The sequence below is a fragment of the Astyanax mexicanus genome, chromosome 23, assembly GCF_023375975.1.
Source record: "Astyanax mexicanus isolate ESR-SI-001 chromosome 23, AstMex3_surface, whole genome shotgun sequence".
Classification (NCBI taxonomy): Eukaryota; Metazoa; Chordata; class Actinopteri; order Characiformes; family Acestrorhamphidae; genus Astyanax; species Astyanax mexicanus.
Window position 1 is genome coordinate 9,302,269 of NC_064430.1, and position 5,254 is coordinate 9,307,522.

General features: G+C 45.4%; 1 long non-coding RNA gene across 1 annotated transcript; it reads right to left on the reverse strand.

Annotated features, from left to right (window-relative positions):
• Window positions 1-726: 726 nt before the first annotated feature.
• Window positions 727-5,048, reverse strand: LOC125787324 (uncharacterized). The gene is made up of 2 exons (XR_007429251.1): window positions 4,843-5,048; window positions 727-812 (listed from the first exon to the last, which is right to left on the reverse strand). It is a non-coding gene; the product is annotated as an uncharacterized LOC125787324 (long non-coding RNA).
• Between the last annotated feature and the right edge of the window lie 206 nt (window positions 5,049-5,254).

Sequence of the window (5,254 nt, forward strand, 5' to 3'; positions counted from 1 at the left end):
TGAAAAAGATCCATTCCATTTAATGAAGCAAGATAATAAATAAATTGGATCTGAATAGAAATTAACTGAATTTTTATCTTTTGGCTTAAACTGTAAAGAATTTTAAAATTAAAATTTAAATGACTTTTCTAAAGTTTATCAAAAGTTGAAAAAAAAAATATGTCAGCATAATCACATTTGGAATTTTTTTTAGGTTTTTTATTGGTCAAGATTTTTTTTTACTAACAAGGGTGTGATTCTCCAACTTTTTTTTCAGAATGTGATAAAAAAGCCAATAATTAATATATTAATGCAGACCATATTTTGTGTAATACAGACCATATTATGTGTATAATATGTGATGCAGGCCATATATTATTTAAAAAAATGGAGTTGACCTGACAAAACATGAACTATACAGTATGTAAATGTAAAAGAAACACTGTTTTTATTTTGTGTTTTCCATCATTTTCTAATTTGGAGTTAATATAGAATAACGAATGCTTTTTTGGTTGGTCAAACACTGTAATTGTCATAATCTATATTCATAATCAGATTAACCCTCTGAGGTCCACAAACTGACCAGCGATTTTATAAATGTCCTTATTACTACTGTTAAAATGTACAGGATACAGACATATGCTAATTATTGTAAACATTTAATGAATGTGTGAAGTCTGCACTTTCGAATGCCATGAATAAGTGCCAGGGCTAAGAAGAAGGAATAGAAATTGAAAAAAGACTATTTAAGTGTTGTTAAGAATTAACAGAGTTTTGGGATATGAACCACGCCTCAAGTTCCCTAGCTCCTCCCCCTGGTCCTATATATATACCTCCCAGGTGCTCCTCACCTACGTGACTTTCGACCTCGCACGTGACTTTCGACCTCGCACGACAGCACCTGCTGATCTCGCCGCCCCGGGCCTTGATCTGGTTGCCTCGGATTTCGAGCTGTTCTCTGACCGCTCATCCTCTGCCGCTCTCATCTCACTCCAGGCTGCGCTCCGTGGTCTCCTCGACTCGGCTCACCTGATACCCTGCCCAGCACGTTACCTGCCCGACTCGTCACGCTGATTCCACGCCTCAGCCCTGGCGCAAGCTAAAGCTACGAGTCAGTTCCCGGTTCGGAGCATCGGATCTTTTGATTCAGCGCAAGCTAAAGCTACTCGATCCAGCTCGTCAGACGCCCGGCCCAGCACGTTACCTGCCCAACTCGACACGCTGATTCCACGCCTCAGCACCGGCGCTAACTAAAGCTACGAGTCAGTTCCCGGTTCAGAGCATCGGATCTTTCGATTCAGCGCAAGCTAAAGCTACTCGACGCAGCGAGTCGGTTCCCGGTTCGGAGCATCGGATCTTTCGATTCAGTGCAAGCTAAAGCTACTCGACCCAGCGAGTCGGTTCCCGGTTCGGGGCATCGGATCTTTGATTCAGCGCAAGCTAAAGCTACTCGACCCAGCGAGTCGGTTCCCGGCTCGGAGCACCGGATCTTTTGATTCAGCGCAAGCTAAACTACTCGATCCAGCTCGTCTGATGCCCGGCCCAGAACGTAACCTGCCTGACTCGCTGATTCTACGCCTCAGCACCAGCGCCAGCTATTCTGCTCGACACAGCGAATCAGTTCCCAGACAGCGCGACCACCCTCCCTCCCTCCCTCCCTGCCGGTGAGGCCGATCTAATATCTCGAATTAATACATGGTTCCCTCAGTTTGATCTATTGTTCTTGATTTACTCGATTGTTCCCTCTATTTATATCTGTTTCCTCTATTTTATTATTTACTCTATTCATTGTTCCCTTAATTCATTCAATGTTCCCTATAATTAATTCACTGTTCCTTCGTTCAATCAATTTATTGTTCCCTCTATTTAATTATCGTTTTCTCTAGCATTCCATCGAACTGTTTGCCTGTTCAGCATTATGTATTATTCCCTCTATGTAATTTACTGTTCCCTCTATTTATTTAATTGTTCCCTCAATCCATTTCACCATTCCCTAGATCTGTTTCACTGTTAGATTTAAGTTATTGTTCCCTCTTTTTATTCATCGCTCCCTCGATTTATTGACCTTTTCCTCGATCTGTTTCACCGCTAGATTTAAGTTATTGTTCCCTCTATTTATTCATCGTTCCCTCGATTTATTGACCTTTTCCCTCTATCTGTTTCACCGCTAGATTTAAGTTTTTGTTCCCTCTATTCATCGTTCCCTCAATTTATTAATCATTCCCTCGATCTGCTTCTCAGCTAGATTAAGTTGTTGTTCCCTCTATTTACTCATCGTTCCCTCAATTTATTAATCGTTTCCTCGATTTATTTATCATTCCCTCAATCTATTTCATCACTGGATTTTATTTATTGTTCCCTCTTCATTGTCCCTTCGATTTATTAATCATTCCCTCAATCCATTTCCCTGCTAGTTTAATTGTGTTCCCTCTATTTATTCACCGTTCCCTCAATTTATTAATCATTCCCTCGATCTATTTTACAGTTCGATTCAATTTGTTTCCTCTATTTAATTAATCATTTCACTCTATTCATTGTTCCCTCGATCCATTTCACCATTTCCCTTGGTCTATTTCACTGTTCCTTCGTTCCGTTTCCCCGTTCTAGTTCCCTGGTTCCCCTTGTTCCCCTGTTCCCCCGTTCCCTCATTCCCCTGTTCCTTCGTTCCCCTGTTCCCTGGTTCCCTCGTTCCCCTTGTTCCTTGGTTCCCTAGTTCCCTTATTCCCCTGTTCCCTCGTTCCCCTCTTCCCTAGTTCCCTCGTTACGTTCCCTAGTTCCCTCGTTACGTTCCCTAGTTCCCTCGTTACGTTCCCTAGTTCCCTCGTTACGTTCCCCTGTTCCCTCGTTCCCCTGTTCCCTCTTCCCTAGTTCCCTCGTTACGTTCCCCTGTTCCCTCGTTCCCCTTGTTTCTCCTGTTCCCTAGTTCCCCTGTTCCCTAGTTCCCCTGTTCCCTCGTTACGTTCCCCTGTTCCCTCGTTACGTTCCCCTGTTCCCTCGTTACGTTCCCCTGTTCCCTCGTTACGTTCCCTCGTTCCCCTGTTCCCTAGTTCCCCTGTTCCCTTTTCCCTAGTTCCCTCGTTACGTTCCCCTGTTCCCTCGTTCCCCTGTTCCCTCATTCCCTAGTTCCCTCGTTACGTTCCCCTGTTCCCTCGTTACGTTCCCCTGTTTGTTACGTTCCCCTGTTCCCTCGTTCCCCTGTTCCCTAGTTCCCTCGTTACGTTCCCCTGTTCCCTCGTTCCGTTCCCTCGTTCCCCCGAGTTCCCCAGTTTCCGAGTTCCCCAGTTTCCGAGTTCCCCAGTTTCCGAGTTCCCCAGTTTCCGAGTTCCCCAGTTTCCGAGTTCCCCAGTTTCCGAGTTCCCCAGTTTCCTCGATCCGTTCCCCTGTTCCCTTGATCCATTCCGCAACGGCTCCTTTCGAATTCCTCGATTCTGTTGTTTCCTCAGTTCTTTTTCAGTTCCCTCAATCCCTGCAAGCGAGGCGGACCCCTGCGCCCGGCCATACTAACGCGCTGAATTCTTCAGTCGTCACTTCTCTCCGCCTGCTGGTTGAAGTCCCTCTAGTGTCTGCGTTCTTCGTCCGGGCGCCCCTGTCTGCTGTGATGACCTTCGGTCCTGCCTGTTGCTCTTTTGGGGACTAAGCTGGACTCTCTCTACTTCAGGCTTCTCTTCTTTGATTCAGAACAATCCTTTCTTCCAAGCTGCACGCGACATCATGCAGGACCCATCATCAGTTGCAGGCCCATTATTGGTTCCCACGTAATGAACTGTGGAAGTGTGGAAATCCAGGGAACTAACTCTTCAAACAAGATCAGACTGTTTAACTCTGTCAAATCAGTACTGCTGTACGGAGCAGATATTTGAAGGACAACAGTGCCAACAATGAAGAGAGTGCAGACATTCATTAATTCATGTCTGCACAATATTCTCCAGATCCACTGGCCAAACATCATCAGAAATCAGGATCTGTGGTAGAAACAAACCAACTTCCTACAAGAAGAAGAGTTCCAGAAAGGTGTTGGAGATGGATCGGACTCAGTCTTCAGAAGCCTGCCTCCAACATCACTAAGCAAGCACTGACCTGGAACCCAGGGAGAAAGAAGTAGAGGAAGGCCCAGAATCATGTCGCGTAGGGATCTGGATGCGGACTTAAGCGGATGTGGTACACCTGGAGTCAAGTAGGACAAAGGCCCAGGATCGGGATGCCTGGCGAAATCTTGTTGAGGGCGTATGCCCCAGAAGGGGCGAACGGACCTGACAAAGTAAAGAACAGACCTCAGGCCAAAAAAAGGGACAATCAGTCCACCTTAAACTTCATGAGATCAACCCCTATTCTCAGCCGATTGGCCTTCAACCCAGTTGGGAGCAAGTGTCATACCCTAGACGTTGATTTAGATTTTCATGGTTGTCACATTCCCTTGTCAAGAGAAGATAACTCACCCGGCCACAAACCTGTCGAACTCCCCATTCAGTCAAACACTATACTGGTTTTCAAATCGTATCACGAGGACGATGCTAACTCTGCATGCCATCTACTATTAAGACTTTTCACTCAAACCACCCGAAACGCCGTTCAAGATCTTATGAAGTTCTGCTGAAGACCCCAGACTCTCACTTTCGCTTACCTCACTTTCAGTTCAGATTCGGCTGCCGGTCCTCACACTTCGTCTTTTTGGGGGGATTTGGCTTGAGAACCGTCCCAAGCTGTTCTGAACTGTACCCCAAGTATCATCATCACAGTTCCCCTCCCCGCATGGTGTAGGCGGGGTTCATTATAGCAAAGTGTTGTTAAGAATTAACAGAGTTTTGGGATATGAACCACGCCTCAAGTTCCCTAGCTCCTCCCCCTGGTCCTATATATATATACCTCCCAGGTGCTCCTCACCTACGTGACTTTCGACCTCGCACCCGCCTCCACCCCATCACCACCCTCATCTTAATCTCTTACCTAGCTGCGGGGGGGATTTGGCTTGAGAACCGTCCCAAGCTGTTCTGAACTGTACCCCAAGTATCATCATCACAGTTCCCCTCCCCGCATGGTGTAGGCGGGGTTCATTATAGCAAAAAAGTCATTTAACAATTAAACAATCGGGTAAATACTTCCTGAGTTTTGATTGGTATATTATTAATATTATAATGTCTCAGGGTAGTTTTGATGCCTTTGGATGGGAGTGAGTGAGAGAGAAAGAAAAGTCAAGGGAAGAGTGAAAGTTAGTTATAAGATTTATAAGATCCATATTTCAGTGTAAATAAAATATCTACTTTTGTGGACCCCAGAA